Genomic DNA, 17,104 nt, shown 5'->3' on the forward strand with positions numbered 1-17,104 from the left:
TCTGTCATCATTTTTTCCCTATATCAGAAACCAGAAATTTTAAGTCATGTGCAGGAGAGCTTTCAAGCATCATAGTTTCACTCAACTGATGACAGGACAAGGGTTTTTAGGGCAATGTTGCCAGCTAGTTTTCAAAATGTACATAAATAGGAATAAGCGTTAAGTCATTATCTCTCTTATGAACATTTTCCTGATAATGACTAAAACAGTTGTCCAAGCTTATTTTATTTAACAATGGCAAGAAATGATTATTAAAATTCAGATTCTCAGGCCACAAACCAGATCTACCTGATATTATTTTAAAAATGCAAATTCTAGAGGCCAGTGCTGTGACATACTTGGTAAAGCTGCCACCTGTGGTCCCGGCATCCCACATGGACAGAGGTTCAAGTCCTAGCTGCTCCACTTCTGATCCAACTCCCTACTAATGTGCCTGGGAAAGCAACAGAAGATGGCCCAAGTGCTTGGGACCCTGCACCCACATGGGAGACCCAGAAGAATTCCTGGCTCCTGGCTTCACATCTGTCCAGCTCTGGCTGTTGTGGCCTTTTGGGAAGTGAAACAACAGATGGCAAACCTCTCTCTCTCTTTATGTAACTCTGCTTTTTCAAATAAACAAATAACTCTTTTAAAAATGCAAATTCTGTGGTAAAATCATCTAAATGTACATCTTAATGGTACAACTTATTTAAGCAAATTAGCACATATGTGTTTCTATTATCAGTAGAAGTTTATGCAACGCATAACAGTTTTCTATTATTGCAACAATAGAGAGTAGATTTGATGGAGAAGCATGTATTGTTTTATTTTAATGTTGAGGATAAAAAAAGGTATAAATTATTTTAAAGATGAATGAAATTTTACAAAATTAAATTGCTGGCATTTTTCAAAGTATGATTCCAAATCAGAAAACTCTGGTTTATTTGAAGAGTCCAATAACTCTAAACATTAAAAATTGTATTACACTTAATGATACAACAATTGATTTTGAACTGTGATTTGATCATTTTGTTCAACTTTTAGCTAAGTCACTTCACGTTTTTATGTAGGTCACTAAATTGTCTTCAGGATCAGCCTTCATAGCAATGGAAATAATTATTAAGTGGTACCCTTACCAAGATATTATAGTATTACACTTCTAGTTGAAAGTCTATACATTGAAAATGATTAAGAGTTTAAATTCACTAAAATTTACTCCAGGAAACTTGAGATGCACAAGAAAAGAAGACAGCTCATGACAAGATCTGAAAATGTTTCTTCTGACTAAAAATATATAGCATTACATTGTGTGTACATCTCAAGTTGAAACAGAGCTAGAGTAGAATTGAAATGACATGGAGCCGGCGCTGCGGCTCACTAGGCTAATCCTCCGCCTTGCGGCGCCGGCACACCAGGTTCTAGTCCTGGTCGGGGCGCCGGATTCTGTCCCAGTTGCCCCTCTTCCAGGCCAGCTCTCTGCTGTGGCCCGGGAAGGCAGTGGAGGATGGCCCAAGTGCTTGGGCCCTGCACCCCATGGGAGACCAGGATAAGTACCTGGCTCCTGCCATCGGATCAGCGCGGTGCGCCGGCAGCGGCGCACTGGCCACAGCGGCCATTGGAGGGTGAACCAATGGCAAAGGAAGACCTTTCTCTCTGTCTCTCTCTCTCACTGTCCACTCTGCCTGTCAAAAAAAAAAAAAAAAAAAAAGAAAAGAAAAGAAATGACATGGAACAATGAATGGACAATAAAAATGGAATTCAACAAATGCAGTTAGGATAAAACCAAATAGAGTATATATGTTAGCCATCACCACCCATCTCTTCAATACTGCTGCATATCATCAAGATGACTAACTAGTCTGTACTGCCAATGTGAACAAAGACACTGCCTTTCCCTGTGTTGGAAGTATTTACTAAGTAGTGAAGAGTAAGCAAAAATATGCTGGGATTGTGTAATCCAAGTCTTCATTCTTTTTGTTACAGGCCAAGGAAAATCTAGGGAAAATAAATAAATAAATAAACCTCTCTCATTCTTTTCTCTCAAGATGCTAAAATTAGTGCTTAAGCATCTGTAATCTGATGTCCAGTAATCAAGAAAAAGCAAGCAAAATTTTCTTGCCAAGTTCTACAAATTTGAGTGGAGAAAACAAATGTTACTTTTGGATTCTCTGGTTATAGAAAGAAGTAACCTCTAAAATAGATTTATTCTGGTAGATACTTACACATGAAGAAAAGGGGTGACCATTTGTTAAGTTAAGATGCCACTTGGATGCCCACATCCCACATTAGCACCTGGGCTTGAGCTTCTGTTCCTCTTTTGATTCCAGCTTCCTGCTAATTCATGCCTGGGAGGCAGCAAGTAATGCCTCAAGTATTTGGGTACCTGCCACCCATGTGGGGATCTGAATTGACTTCCAGACTCTTGGCTTCAGCCTGGCCAGCCCCAGCTCTTCTGGGCATTTGGGGAGTGAACCAGAAGATGCAAATTCTCTCTGTCTTTTTCTTGCTCTGTCCCTGTTTCTCTGAGTTTCAAATAAACAAACACAATTTTTTTAAAAACAAACATTTTTTTAAAGACAAACATTTGAACTAGTCCCAAGAGAAAGATAGAAATTATTCTTGGTGCTCTATTTTTTTTTTCTCTAGGCCTCATCATTTCAATATCACCAATTAAGTGCTAAACCTTAGCAGCCTGAAAGATAATTATGGCATGGTTCCCATGTTCAAGGAATCAAGAAGAATTGCAGATGTACAAAATTAACTCCAGAAAAAGTTATTCTGTTCCTATAGCTGTTCTATAAACAACTTTATATTTTCATTCCTATTTTTACTATAACTCCCTTTAAAAATCTTAAGTTGGATATCTCACCATCATGATAAATTCTAACATGCTGGAAGTCAGACAGGTAATCATTCCTACCCCTCACAGAAAAAGCACTCTACATTCCAAAGTTACTCATTCACCAACACAATAGGATTAAGACTGCTCTTCCATCAACCTAGGATCTGAAAGTTAAGATCTTCTTCATTCAACCTATTGTTTCCCTTCTCATATCTAGTTAGTCATGATATCCTATCAAATCTCCTTAAGGAATTTATCCCATAAAAATATTTCTCCTAAATTTCTACTACTAATTACACATTATTTCAAATTCCCATTACTTTCATCTCTTTCATCTACTAGAGTTAGAAATAAAATGGAATGACAGATACCTGTCTCACCCACATCCATGTACTTGGAAAATTAAATGAATTACATACAGTGTAGTAGATACCATTGAGATGGTTTCCTAGTTCACACAGATTCCCAGGGTGCACTGTTCCTGCCTTTCCTTAGACACCTCTCTTTGACTTGCCCTTTTCTTTTCTGAGCTATGTTGGTATATTTCCCATAAATCACCTTGTTTAAAGTTAATGATTTCTATGATTTCACACAGAAATATGAACATTTCAAGGAGAAATAATATTTAGATTTAAAAGAATTAAATCAACACATAATAAAAAACATCTAGATCTATGTTTTTCTAAAGCTTAACTATTACATGTAACACAAACAAATTGTATATATTAGTGGAATCCAATGTTAAAACATTTTTAAGGGGATGCTAAAGTAGTACTGTGTATATTAGAGATGAGATTGCAATCGGGTCACTGTATTTCTGCTGCAGGATAAAGATATGTTTTATTTGATCACAAAGCAACCTAGAAGAAATATTCCTTAAGACCACCACCCTCTTTTTTGTTTGACTATATGCAAAATAAACAGTCAACTGAATACAACTGCAAGACTCCCCATACCTCAACTGTGCAGAGGATGTAAGCACTTCAAATGAACAACCCCTATTTTAAAGTAACAAATGTCCCTATACATTTAAGTAATGGAGAATCTCTTCCAAGAGTCTCATTATTACTGACAGTAGCAACAAAAGCTACTGTATGATCCTAAAATGCTGAGGAATGAACATTAACTGCCACAAATTCACAAGGAAAATACCAGTCTCTGAGGTCCTGATGCAACTTATCATGGACTCTCATCCCCTACTCCCACTCCACTGTAGCAAATTTCAATGTCGGTAACACTGCTCTACCCACACAAAAAATCCCCTGATCATTCATCATTTTTCACCTTTTTAATGTTATGATCTGTCAAGCACACAATAGATACTAAAGTATAGTGGGCTCCAAGATGAAAAATAACTAGTCTATTAGTGACTAATGATTTATTAATGAAGAAAGAACCTATACAATGCTTACTTTAGTACCTTAAGGGTGGGACTTGTCCTAGTTGGGGTATCAAGGAACACTTCCCTGAAGAAATTAATTATACTGTAGTTGGTATCTTAGAGATAATCCCAGATTATTTCCTCTAAATGTTTTTTCTGCCAATTGACAGAGACTGTATTTAATAGAACTTTCAACACAGCTCAAGTGTTCAAAATCTTTACTTACTAGGAAAATAATTAAACTGGAGAGATTTTTCTTTGGGAACCACTAGACCAGGTGATTTCTAAGTACTCATATAGTTCTGAAGATTCTATAATTATTTTTCAATATATATTTTATGTAGTCCTTCAATTAGCAGGATATATCTGGTGAGTTTTTATGTAAGAAAAGTAAGTAATAAAGAAGTGTATATATTTTATTATATTTTTAGGAAAATAAAATAGGTGTTTTTTTTAATATAGGGTTTTATAAGTAGAGAAAAATACATGTAGGAAAGCACATTAAACTATTAAAAATGGTTTCATAAGAAAAACAGAGAAGTAGGAAGAAATATACAAGGAGAAAAATGGATCTATAAAAACTGAAAAATATCAAGGTTTAGCTTTAAATAAAAATTCAAAGGTACATATCCCATTCATACTCTTTCTGTATATCTGTCAAAATTAAAAATAATAGAAACTTTGGTCTTTACCAAATAAAAATACAATGGCTAAATGATAGTATCCATTGGGTAGGTAACAAGATATGAATCATTTATATCTATTTTCATTTAACATATTTATAATTAAACAATGCTTAAATATATGATTTTAAACATAATCTCTGCTGCCCAGCTCTCTTTAATTCAATTTCATCTCCTCTCTTCTATAAATTTCCCACTAAATCCCAGATGCACCACCAAGGAATTTTTATCAATAACCATCAGCTTTATGGCCTTTGTGATGGATTTCAGGGTGTTCGGCTGAGGCAGCAGAGAAGGTGGGAAAGAAGCATTCTTGACTTCTGGTCTGTAACAGGCACTGTGCTAGGTACTTTTCATTCATAAATCAATTTAGTCCTTTCAACAAATGGAACTATTGCTCCTTTTCCCTATTTCAGGTAAGAAAACTGAATTAAATAGCTTTCTGAAGTTCACAACACCACAGGATTGGAGCCTGAATTTTCCTACAGTAAATATGGCCTAATTAGAAAACTCATCTTTTACCCAGTGTTTTGCCTACTTTTTTATGCTCATCTACTCTGTGTCCCCCAGTGGGCTCTCTATTCCAGTCATATCAATTCCTCCTATCTATTTGTATTTTCTAGTACAGGCCATTTTCTCTTACTCACCCAATCTCCCTTTGTGTAAGCTGCTGCTATTCTCGTCCTCCTTCTTCTCCCCCACCCCACTCTTTCCTCTCTCTCTCACTCCACCTTGCTTTGCTATGTAATACTTCTGCGTATTAACAAATTCTTATTTACTCCCTAAGACTCAGAACAGTTATCCTCTGCAAGTTGTCCTTTCCTTCTATTTCCCTGTGCTCCTATTATTCCTGTTTTTATACCTCTATTTCAGCATTTATCACTGCCATAATTATTTGATTCCTTAGCCATAGCTCCCTAATCCTTCCCTTTCCCCACTACAACTCTGAGTCATAGTCAGACAGAATCTATAATAACTTCTTTTTTTTTCTCTTTTTGACAGACAGAGTGGACAGTGAGAGAGAGACAGAGAGAAAGGTCTTCCTTTGCCGTTGGTTCACCCTCCAATGGCCGCACTGCGCTGATCCGATGGCAGGAGCCAGGTACTTCTCCTGGTCTCCCGTGGGGTGCAGGGCCCAAGCACTTGGGCCATCCTCCACTGCACTCCCTGGCCACAGCAGAGAGCTGGCCTGGAAGGGGGGCAACCGGGACAGAATCCGGCGCCCCAACCGGGACTAGAACCCAGTGTGCCGGCGCCGCAAGGCAGAGGATTAGCCTAGTGAGCCACGGCGCCGTATAACTTCTTTGTAGTTTCAAAGTCACATATAGGACCTGGAACAGAGCAAAACTTTAATAAACATGCCAAGTGAATAAATAAATTAATTTTCCCTAGAGTTCAGCATATGAATCCAGAGTCATTTGAGAAGAAGGTGAATGAACAAGACAGAATGGACATGCTGGTTTGCCCTCTGTTCTTAAGAGATAGCACGGACTCTCAGATAAGCTGTCTGAGGAAGGTTTTGCATCACAATAATTAGCTAGAGAGTACAAAGTTTCAAAGAAACTGTATAATTATATACATATACCAAGCTTTATGTGATGCACCTGTAGAAACTGAATCCTAGCTCAGCAGTGTCCACACATACTAAAGGTTTCCTTGTCCCTGATGTGACACAAAAGCTGTGACAGTGGGTATTTCAACAACTCACATAGAAAAATAACTGATGGCAAAAGGAGACTGTTTATATCTTATCCTAACAAGAAAAGAGGACACTCAATAAAAATCGGATTTCACTATCTGCTAGCCCAGTGAATAAGAGCTAAAAGTTGAACTTCAAGGCCGGCGCCGCGGCTCAGTAGGCTAATCCTCCACCTTGCGGCACCGGCACACCGGGTTCTAGTCCCGGTCGGGGCGCCGGATTCTGTCCCGGTTGCCCCTCTTCCAGGCCAGCTCTCTGTTGTGGCCAGGGAGTGCAGTGGAGGATGGCCCAAGTGCTTGGGCCCTGCACCCCACGGGAGACCAGGAGAAGTACCTGGCTCCTGCCATCGGATCAGCGCAGTGCATCGGCTGCAGCGTGCTGGCCGCAGCGGCCATTGGAGGGTGAACCAACGGCAAAGGAAGACCTTTCTCTCTGTCTCTCTCTCTCTCACTGTCCACTCTGCCTGTCAAAAAGAAAAAAAAAAAAGTTGAACTTCAATAGGTTAAAAGAGAAAAAAAAATGATACTTTTCACTTTATGAAATTTTGTATAGTTAGGATTAGTGGGTTCCAAGTAACAAGAAATTAAGCTCCATAATTTAAAAAAGATATTAAAGGAGGATTTACACAGATGGAGCAGCCAATGAATAAGGCCTTTGGAACCAAGAAGCATTACCAAAGCTCTGAGGTTCCAGATAACAGGGGTCAATGGCCTTTGTCAGTAGGCCATCTCTGAGCTGAATTCAGGTTTTTTTTGTTACTCAACAGAGCATCTGATTGTTCCAGCCTGGTCATGTGTCCACAGTTGACTAAAGGACATTGCAGTAACTTGAACTACAGTCCCACAAAACCCAAATCAAATGAAGATGAGCTTACCCATAGAAATATGAGTATAGAAATTAGAAAATGGGGACTTGGGAGCAGCAAATTTTAAGAATCTATATTTATAAACAGTAGTTCTTTTCAACATTGAGAATTTCATTTTCTACTGTACCTTCAAACTATTACCAGCATAAAGTAAGCATCAATAAGTATTTAGTTAAATTAATTTAACACCTTGTCTCTAAATGAATTGCCCTGTGGTTACACTAGCTAGATGTGTAGTAGGTCCAAGAAGTGAAAATATATATTGTTGGTAAATTTTCAATAAAAGCAAAAATTTAGGAAACACCAAAGCCTGAAGTATGCTCTAATTGAGATGCCCGAATGGACAGAGGACCTGCAGAAAGTTCCAAAGGCTCGTGAAAGGTATACACCATAGTACCTGTTGGAAGCAACACAAGGAAATATGGGGTAAGACAAGTAATATTCACTGAGTGCCTGCATTCTAACAGCTACTGTGATAAGCACTTTTTGCCTATGCTGATGCATCAACATGGTACCACAAAACATCAGAGAATATGTAAAAAGGAATGACTGTCAGAGAATGCAGACTTCATTGACTTCATAATTGTGGCTGGGAGGCCCTTAACCTGAGGTACTTTATATTACATTTGCACAATGGGGCCACTGATTCTGGTAAAGAGCAAAAAGTCAACACAGCTGGCCAGAGAAACAAAATCTTTCCAACCCAGCTCTGCACCACTTTAAGCAGACCCTCTATAGCGAATAATACTGAGCACTTTATATGTACATACGTGAGCATTCTCTCCTTTAACATGTGCATACACTACAAACAGCTTATCCTTTCAGGAAATTCCTTCTCTCTAGTCCCTAAAGAACATATAATCCACCTCATTGTTCTAAACTATTTCTAGTTTGAAGTACAAAAGGTATTTTTATACAGTTCTCTATAGTGACAGATCTAGAAGGGGCTGAAAGAGCTTTACAATATCTTGTCCATGTTTATTTTAGAGGTCAAAACAGAAGCTCAGATAAGAAACGACAATTGCTCAATATCTCACAGCTAGTCACTCTTAGACCCAGGACTTTAACCTGAGTCTCCCATTTTCTAATTCAGACCTTTTCATATTCATCAGAATTTGCTCAGATGTTGGGATTCCTTGGTAGCTTAACATGGCTCACAATAAGAAGTAATGCATTAATCACGTTAGTTGTGGATTAAGTAATAATTTTTCATTTGATTTATTTATTCATCTGTATCTTTTGGAACATTTTCCTCAACCCAAACAATGCTTAATTCAACAGAGCCCTTCACCTTCTTATAAGAGCCTTCAAGGGGTTGACACTGTGGCATAGTGGGCTAAGTCTCTGTCTGCAGTCCGTCATTCCTTCTGAGCACCAGTTCATGTCTCAGCTGCTCCTCTTCTACTCCAGCTCTCTGCTTATGGCCTGGAAAAGCAGTACAAGACAGCCCAAGTGTTTGGGCCCCTGAATCCACAAGGGAGACCTGGAAGAGCTCCTGGCTTTAGATCAGTCCAGCTCTGGCCATTGTGGCCATGTGGGGAGTGAATCAGCAGATGGAAGACCATTCTCTCTGTGTCTCCCCCTCTCTCTTTATAACTCTACCTCTAAAAATTAACAAATAAAATTCTTTAAAAAAGAGCCTTCAATATAAATGATATCTTTGTCACAAGAAGTTTTAACTGTAGGGTGTGATTTCTCTATTCGTGCCCTCACCTAATGATGATATGATCTTTCTACATGATGGGTTGCTCCTCTTAGCTCATGGCGATGAGGTCCATGAATGGAAGAAGTAGCATCAAATGCTCAATATATTCCATGGAGATTTTTTTTGATCAAAACAACTTCATCCATTCAGATAAAGACATTCCTTAGTAGCCGAGTCAATAGCACCCTCTGGTTGACAGAAGCAAAGGTAAGCAACGAAAAGTATAATAGAACAAACTGCTGTGATTCCAAAATATTTTGCTCCGATTTTGAATTAGAAAATCTAGAAAATGGAAATGTAATGCTTTAGGTTTCATACATTAATTATCATTCCAGTCAAGTTTCTTAGTTGCAAACCAAAAAAATCCATTCCATTCTGCTAGTTTAAGTGGGAAAAAAATTCCTTAAAATGATAATACCAAAACATAATTCATAAAATTTAAAAAAAAATGAATTGGTCATCAAATCTTTCACTTTAAGAAAGTGAAAAGAAAAGACATATAGTGGCAGAAAATATTTGCAAATTGTGTTACTAATAAAGGACTTACCTCCAGATTACACCGGGAACTCTTGCAATCCAATGAAAAGACAAATAACCCAATTTAAAATGGAGAAACAAAGTCTTATAAATATGTCACCAAATAATACATACAAATGGCTAAGAAGCACATACTTTACAACAGCAATCACTAGGAAAATGCAAATTAAAGCAACAATGAGATACCATTTGATGCACCCTACAAAAGCTGCAATCAAAAAGACGGGTAATAGTAAGTGTTGATGAGGATGTAGAGAAATTGAGAACATCATACATTGCTGGTGAGACTGTGTAACAGTGCAGCTGCTTTGAAACCAGTTTGCCAGTTTCTTAAAAATGTACATACAAATTCACTATATGATGCCAAAATTCCAGTATTATTAGATATCTACTAAAGAGAAATGGAATGAAAACATATTTCTTCACAAAGACTTGTACTCACATATTCATAGAAAGATTATTCATAATAGCCAAAAAGTCAAAACAATTCAAATGCCCATTAACTGGAGGATAACAAGGGATAAATCTCAGTTACAAAAAGAAGCAAAACACTGATGAACGTGACCATGTAGATAATCCTCTAAAACCTCATCCTAACTAAAAGAAGCCAGATAAAAAAAGCTACATATTTCTGATTCCATTTAGATAAAATGCCCAGAAAAGACAATTCTCTGAAACAGAATGTAAATCAGTAGCTCTGTGGGCCAGAGGTAGAAACAAAGATTGATTGTGAATAGATATGATATCTTTCTGGATGATAGTAATACTGCAAAACTCAGAATGTATTGGAATTCATTGGAAAGTGCATTTTAAGTGAGTGGAATTATGGTATTTATTTCACAACTTATTAGTACTCTGCTACAAAGTAATTTAACTGTATCCTAGAACAAAGGTCAGAGCTATTTCCAGGAATACAAAAACTTTCAGCACCAAAAAAAGTAAAATATCCAGTATCCAAGAAAAACTGACCAAGCATGTAAAATAAAATTCATAAGGATGAGAAAAATCAGACAATCAAAAGTGAACCAATACTGAGTTAGATATTGACCCAAACTATAGAGTTAGAAACATACCAGGGGATTCCAACTCAATCCCATCAAGGTGGCATGTACCAATGCCATCTCACTAGTCAAAAGTGATCAGTTTCAGTTCATAATTGATCATAATGATAGGATTAAGAGTCAAAGGGATCACATAAACAAGACTAGAGTCTGCTAATACTAACTGATAGAATTAAAAAGGAGAGAATGATCCAACATAGGAAGCAGGATACACAGCAGACTCGTAGAATGGCAGATGTCCTAAACAGCACTCTGGCCTCAGAATCAGCCCTTGAGGCATTCGGATTTGGCTTAAAAGCCCATGAGAGTATTTCAGGCATGGAAATCCAAGACACTGTGGCAAAACAAAAACAACTAAATGAATGATCTCTGTGAGTGAGATCCCAGCGGAAAGAACGGGCTATCAAAGAAGGAGGTACCTTTCTCTGAAGGGAGAACTTCCACTTTGATTATGGCCTTGTCTAAATTAGATCGGAGTTTGCGAACTCAACAGGCTTCCATAGCCTTGGCAACTCATGACAAGAGCCTAGGGTGATTACTGATGCCATAAGTGAGTGTCAATTGTTAAATCAACAACAGGAGTCACTGTGCACTTACTCCCCATGTAGGATCTCTGTCCTTAATGTATTGTACTATGTAAATTAACAGTATAACTAGCACTCAACCAGTACTTTACACTTTGTGTTTCTGTGTGGGTGCAAACTGTTGAAATCTTTACTTAATATATACTAAATTGATCTTCTGCATATAATTGAAAGTGAATCTTGATGTGAATGGAATGGGAGAGGGAGCAGGAGATGGGATGGTTGCAGGTGGGAGGGAGGTTATAGTGGGGAAAAGCTACTGTAATCCAAAAGTTGTACTTTGGAAATTTATATTTATTAAATAAAAGTTAAAAAAAAAGAATTAGCAAACAAGGAAATTTAAGCAATAATTACAACACTATTTTGTATGTTCAAACAGTTAAGTAGATACATGTGAGATATAAAAAGACAGACATTTATTGCATGGAGATGATAATTAACAATGTCTGATATTTAAAAATCCACTGAATAATATTAATAGCAAACTAGCTATTACAGCAAATAAGATCAGTGAACTCAACAATATTGCAACAGAAACTCTCTAAAATAAAAATAGAAAAAATGAATCATGCATAAGTGAATTGTTAAACAACTCCAAGTGGCCTGAAGTATCAGTAATTGGAATCTCCAAAAGAAAGAATTATCAAAAACAGAAAAATATGTGTAAATCATGGTTATTTTCTGAATTTGATAAAAACTATAAACCCTTAATTTAAATAACTTCAATAATTCTTAAGCACAGGAAACATAAATAAATCTACACCAGAGAGAATAATAATCAAATTGCTCAAAACCAATGAAAAAAGGAAAAACTTAAAAAAAAACAGTCTGACAAAAAAGGGAACATTATGTAGGAAGGAATAAAGGATAACAGCAGATTTCTCTTGACAAATATCGTAAGAGAGAAGATAGTGGAGCTTCTAAAAGAAAAAAATCTGTTAAACTAGAATTCTGTAACAAAGGAATCTTTCCAATGAAATAGTCACTACAAATTGTACAAATTATAGCTATAATTAAATGCAACTAAATACCTATAACAATTGCTAAAATTAAAAAGACGGCTGCACTAAATATTGGTGAGGATTTGAAAAAGCTGGAACTCTTGTATGGTTAATAAACATAAAATATTACAATCATATTTGTAAATAGTTCGATGATTTTTATAAAATATTTAATATACATTTATTATGTGATCCATCCACTCCTTTTATTGATTTTTATTCAAGAGAAATGAAAACATATATTCATAAAAATCTTGTACACTGGAGCAAGTGTTGTGTCATAATTGGTTAAGTCACTGCCTATAATGCTGGCATTCCATATCAGGGTGCCAGTTCAAGGAACAACTACTCCACTTCCAATGCTTCAACTTCTTCCCAATGTGCCTGGGAAGGCAGCAGAAGATGGCTCAAGTATATAGGTGTCTGCCACACACATGGGAGGCTAGGATAAAGTTCGTGGCTCCTGACTTCTACCTGGCCCAGATCTGACTTTTGTAGGCCTTTGAGAAGAGAGTCAGGGGATAGAAGTTCTTTCTGTTCCTCCTTCTGTCTCTGTGTGTCACTCTATCTTTCAGATAAATAAATTAATAAATGTTTTTTAAAATGCTTGCACACAAACATTCCTATAAACTTACTTTTGTGATAGCAAAATCTAGAAACAAACTCAAATGCTCTGATTTTAATGCAGGGGAATGGGAAAACAATTGTAGTAAGTGATTCTATATATAACAACACAGATGAATCTTAGTGAATCATGGATAAATGTTTAGTGAAAGAAACTAGACAAAAAATAATCCACAGTGTATGGTTCCATTTATATAAAATACTAGATATTCAAACTTATCTATGGTGAAAGAAATAGATTAAGAGCTAACTAGTGACAGGAAAGATAGTTGGGAGAGATCATAGGAGTGAAAAAATTTGGAGGGTAATGGATATATCCAACATCTTTTTTGACTTTTATGATAGTTTCACAGATGCACATCATATATGTAAAATCATTCATTTAAATACTTTATAAGTATAGTTTATTGGATGTCAATTATAGCTCTATAAATATGTCAAAATGTTTTATATATAATCACAATTATATACATTCAAACAAAAATCAATACCAAGGTGTACATCACCATCTTAAAATAAACTAGGATACACAAAAACAAAAATGGATCTGTCCTTAGTGTGTTGTGCAATGTGAAGTAATGCTATAACTAGTACTGAAACAGTATTTTACACTTTGTGTTTCTGTGTGGGTGCAAACTGATGAAATCTTTACTTAATATATACTGAATTGTTCTTCTGTATGTAAAGAGAATTGAAAATGAATCTTGATGTGAATGGAATGGGAGAGGGAGCAGGAGATGGGAGGGGTGTGAGTGGGAGGGAAATTATGTGGGGGGGAAGCCATTGTAATCCATTAACTGTACTTTGAAAATTTATATTTACTAAATAAAAAATTTTTTAAAAATAAAGAATATATTTAATAAAGTATGAAAAATCCAATAAATAATGACAACTTATTTTTCTGTGAACTACTTTAAAGGATGCAACAATAAGCAGATGGATGCATTTCTAGGAACATAGCAGATGTGAGCTAATAGAGAAACCATACCCCATGCTATCTCAGAGTACTATCTGCTGAAAGTCATCTCTAATGCTACCATTAAAACTGTGGTTTGTCCCCTGAACTCAGGAATTTACTCAGAGATTAGAAACTCAACTCAATTACTCTGTTTAGAGTACAGGCCTTTGGGAAGTGATTAGAATGGACAGGTCATCAGGGTGGAGCACCCATGATTGATCCTGGTCATTTCATGGGATCAAATAGCTATAGACAAACACATATAAGCCCTGTCACTTGTCATGTGATGCTCTGTGCCACTTCAGGACTCTGCAGGCAAGAATGCTTTTACCAGTGGCTGAACCCCCGTAAACTATGAACCTTAAGAACCATAAACCGAAATAAGTGTTTTTGTCTTATAAAGTTGACATACCTCCTGTATTTCACTATAGTAACAAAAACCTGAATGTTATAGAAATCACCAGAAACAATGCCATTTTAATAGCATCTTTTCCATAAATCACTGCCCCTCCCTAAACTCAAATATGTCTGCCAACTCTTGAATTAGAAAAATGCAAACTCCGCTGATGCCACATACTGCCCACTTTTTGTTATTGTCAACAGTGTTTTTATTTATACCTACCAAAAAAAAAAAAAAAGATGGCATTAATAGGACAATTTACAAACTAAGACTGGTAACATAGCTCTGGGCAGCCTGTGCTTGAACATTACACATCTATCAATCTTTCAAGTCTTAACACAACAGGAGTGTGTTCAGAGACTCCACAGGACACGAACAGAGAGCACTTATCCCAAGCAAAAGCCAGCAACATTTTAGATGATGGGAAGTTCACACAATGAATTGTTAAGGAAAGATCAGGGAGCAATAGCACCTAGCATGGTACTGAAATCCCTTTCCCCATGAAGTCCATAATCAACATCATCCAATGAGGATTCTTCTACCCGTGTTCCGAAGCAAGAGCAGAACAGACACGGAGACGTAAGAGTCATTCTAGAGCTGTACAGGAAAAACTCTGCTAGATTGCAGCTGTGTTCAGGCTACATAGCTTTTGAGATCTGGAATTCGCTGTTACTTTGATTTTATGATTACAATTTCCCTGGTGGAAAAGGGAAGCAAGCAATCTTGCTTGCCCAGAGACCTTTCCCCAAATGAATGCTTTTAGAGCTGTGTGAAAGTAAAGCACAGCCTGAGGGGGAATCTTTATGTTTAAAGAAAAAACAAATCAGATCTTGGTTACAGAAACAAATGTCTACCATAGTCAGTGCTTGGGCAAAATCTTGGGGGGACAGAGGCACCTTGTTGTGAAGTACAGAGCAGTTCTGCTGCAGGTTTTCAGTGTCTACCACCTTCCCTTGGTCGCAACTTCTGTCAGACAGGGAGGAGAAATGATGCTAAAGAATAAGAAAGTGGAAAAATAAAAAGGATGCCAGAGGTTTATACTGCCCACTTTGGAATGGAAGCCTCACTCCACTTCGTCTGACTGGTCTGGCTTTGGGTCACATGCCCCTAAGTAGCTCTAAGTAAGGCTGAAAGTTTTAAGTTCAATACCCACGTAGGTCAGCACATGCTTGATGGATCAGTATCTCCACATACAGAAAGGCCATTTAGAACAAAACAGGTCCATACAAATAATGACAGATGTTCCACTACAGTCAATATTTGGGGTTAGATTCATGCCAAACAACTAAGTCTTTATTAAACATAACTATGTAGGAAAGGAAATTCTGTAAACTTCAAGACTTAAAACTTGATATACCACTTTTCTTACTTTAATGCATATTATTACTGACAAAGAAACAAATTATACAGTTTTACTTTCAGAATTTACTTTAAGAATCAAAATAATATACAGCATATTGCAAATATTTTAGATGCTCACACTCTTTACATTTTCTAAGAATTTTTACAAAACTTATCTATGGGGGCCAGTGTATGGCATAGTGGCCACATGGGCTCCTGTTTGAGCTCCAGCTGCTCCACTTCTAATCCAGCTCCCTGCTAATGCACCTTGGACAGCAGCAAAGATGGCGCAAGTGCTTGGGCCCCTGCTCCCACATGGGAGACCTGGATGAAACTCCTGGCTCCTGGCTTTGGACAGGCCCATCTCTGGCTATTTCAGCCATTTGAGGAGTGAATCAATGGATGTAAGACCTCTCCCCTCCACTCTGTAACTATGCCTTTCAAATAAATACAGCTTTAAAAAAATGAAATCTATCTGTGATTTCAGAAAGTGGTGGTCACACCTGGAAAAAATACAATCAGGTCTCCAGAAATTGAATTAAAGTATTAAGTAGCAACTTGGAAGGGGCAGAATTAATCATTAATGATGAAGAAAAGATAACTTGGAACAACAACTCGATAACCTCATTTAACTTTCTCCAGAAACAGACCACCTATCAAAAATATATTCTAGCTGGAAGAGAGGAGGAGCTGGCAGGCTCAAAAAAAAAAAAAAAAAAAAAAAAAAGAAAGAAAGAAAAGAAAAGAAAAGGAAGCGATAAGGTAATGTATGTGGCTTGATTGATTTACACTGTGTATATGTGTTGGAATATTGCATTGTGTCCTATAAAAATGTACAATTTCATGTTAATCAAAAAATTTTAAATAAATAAAACATAAAATATTTTAAACAAAGGATGTATTCTGATTTTTGTAAAATCATTTCAGGATAAAATTTTGACTGTGGTGGATTCTCCCACATAAATGGTGAGATGAGGACCATTTTCAGAGATTAAGTTTGAAATTAACAGAAATTAAAAGTAAATAGGAGCAAATATGGAGAGTAAGTTAATGAGATGGTTTCATCAAATTAAAGTTTGAAAGACTTTTGAGACATCCATCCACATAGGAAGGTTCAGCAATCAGAAACTTTGTACTGGAATTTAGAAATCACGAATCATTAGTTTCAGTTCTCAGCATTTATTTTGTTTGGATCTTGTAACAATGAACATGAGAATCAAAGAAAAGTAGCCAGTGATTAAACAACATAGAGATTTAGTCTTTTTTCATAACCTGTAAGTCCAGAAGTTGAGTTGCTTATGAGGCTTCGCAGAATCAGGGACTCTGTTTCTTTTCTTACGTAACCTCCTGTCCCAAAGTTATCTCATGATCCAAGAGTGCTGCTGGAGCCCTAGCCATCTTATCCATGTTCTAATTAAAAGGAGTAAAGAAAAAAGCAAAAATA

The sequence above is a fragment of the Oryctolagus cuniculus genome, chromosome 3 (genome assembly GCF_964237555.1).
Source record: "Oryctolagus cuniculus chromosome 3, mOryCun1.1, whole genome shotgun sequence".
Taxonomy (NCBI): domain Eukaryota; kingdom Metazoa; phylum Chordata; class Mammalia; order Lagomorpha; family Leporidae; genus Oryctolagus; species Oryctolagus cuniculus.